This window comes from Sorex araneus, chromosome X (genome assembly GCF_027595985.1).
Source record: "Sorex araneus isolate mSorAra2 chromosome X, mSorAra2.pri, whole genome shotgun sequence".
In the NCBI taxonomy this organism is placed as follows: Eukaryota; Metazoa; Chordata; class Mammalia; order Eulipotyphla; family Soricidae; genus Sorex; species Sorex araneus.
Window position 1 is genome coordinate 34,533,060 of NC_073313.1, and position 2,188 is coordinate 34,535,247.

A 2,188-nucleotide genomic window follows, 5' to 3' on the forward strand; every position below is an offset into this window, starting at 1 on the left:
GGGACCAATACGATTCCATGAATTGAACTCTATCCACCATACTATCTCTCTGACCCCCATTTTAAACTTAATATTTGGCTTCTTATTTTTAAGTAAGCTATTTTGAAAACATTCAGTGGTGTCTGGGAAACCATGTGGTGCTGAGAACTAAACCAAGGACAGCCACATGCAGTGTAAATGCCTTAAACCTCATTCTATCTCCAACTTCCAAAAATGTCACCCCTTTCAAGTTCATCTGCAAAGAAGGAGTCTTGTTCTCAAATAAGGTAGCACTGTAGCACTGTCATCCCATTGTTCATCCATTTGCTGGAGCGGGCACCAGAAATGTCTCCATTGTAAGACTTGTCGTTACTGTTTTTGGCATATTGAAAATGGCACAGGTAGCTTGCCAGGCTCTGCCGTGTGGGCGGGATACTCTCGGTAGCTTGCCGGGCTTTCTGAGAGGGACTGAGGAATCTAACTTGGGTTAGCCTCATGCAAGGTAAACACCCTTCCCACTGTGCTATCGCTCCAGCCCCTCAAATAAGGTACAATATTTTTTTTTTTTTTTTTTGCTTTTTGGGTCACACCCAGCGATGCTCAGGGGTTACTCCTGGCTTTGCACTCAGGAACTACTCCTGGCGGTGCTTGGGGGACCATATGGGATGCCGGGGATCGAACCCGGGTCGGCCGCGTGCAAGGCAAACGCCCTACCCGCTGTGCTATCGCTCCGGCCCCAATAAGGTACAATATTTAAGAGAAACTGGAGTGGCAAATATATATATATTTCAGAAGTTAGTGTAAATGGAATGTTTTCCTAATGAAGAAAAGCATGTACTTGGAAATTATAATTTGTATTTAGATATGAAGCAAGATTCTAGAGTTGGTCACATGGTATCTAATACCAGAGTAGTTATATTTTATTTTCTTTTTAATTTTTTTTATTTTTTATTAATGAATCACCGTGGGGGTACAGATACAGGTTTACATATTCTCGCACTTGTGTTTCAGTCATATACAGCTTGAGTATCTATCCCTCCACCAGTGCTCGTCCTCCACTCATGACCCCATCATCCCTCCCACCCACTCATTTTTGGCAGAGCATTTCCCTCTGTTCCCTCTCTCCCTTTGGGCATTGTGGTTAGCAATGGAGGTCTTGGGTGACCAATGTGTTCAGTCTATAGTCTGCTCTGAGTACGCCTCTCCCATCCCGAGCGGGTCCTCCCAACACATTTTTGCTTGGTGTTCCCTTCTCTATCTGAGCTGCCCTTTCCCCCAGCATGTGAGACCGGCTTCCAAGCCATGGAGCAAATCTGGTACTTATTTCTGCTATTCTTGGTTGTTAGTCTTCCATTCTGTTGTTTTATATTCCGCAGATGAGTGCAATTCTTCCATGTCTGTCTCTCTCTTTCTGACTCATTTTACTTAGCATGATACTTTCCATGTTAATCCACTTGTATGCAAAGTTTATGACTTCGTCTTTTCTGACAGCTGCATAGTATTTCATTGTGTAGATGTACCAAAGTTTCTTTAGCCAGTCATCTGTTCTCAGGCATTCGGGTTTTTTTCCAGATTTTGGCTATTGTAAACAGTGCTGCTATGAACATACATGTGCAGATGTCATTTCGACTATATCTTTTTGCCTCTCCGAGATATATTCCCAGAAGTGGTATTGCTGGGTCAAGTGGGAGCTCAATTTCTAATTGTTTGAGGAGCGACCATATTGTTTTCAAGAAGGGTTGAACCAGTCGGCATTCCCACCAGCAGTGTAGGAGGGTCTCTTTCTCCCAACATCCATGCAAACAGCGGTTGCTTCTGCTTTTTTGGATGTGTGCCAGTCTCTGTGGTGTGAGGTGGTATCTCATAGTTGTTTTCATCTGCATCTCCCTGATGATTAGTGATGACACGAATTTGCGTGTCATCCTTGTGCAGGGGCCATGCTAATCTTCTCTGTATCGTTCCAATTTTAGTATATCTGCTGCCAAAGCGAGCACTATATCTTATTTTCTTGACATAATTCTGTAGAAATGAAATTAACTGGAATATCTTTAACCTGGACATGCAATCCTAAATTTAACCATAGACCTACCATGGACTGATCCTTACACAGAGTTATATAATTTGTCTCTTTTCTGTGTATCCCTGTAGTGATTTAGATTTAGAACACTTAGAATTTTAACAGTGCATTATTACTCTTTCCCATTACTAA

General features: G+C 42.5%; 1 pseudogene; it reads right to left on the reverse strand.

Moving 5' to 3' along the window:
* Positions 1-1,869: 1,869 nt before the first annotated feature.
* On the reverse strand, positions 1,870-1,969 carry LOC129400463 (U6 spliceosomal RNA; annotated as a pseudogene).
* Between the last annotated feature and the right edge of the window lie 219 nt (positions 1,970-2,188).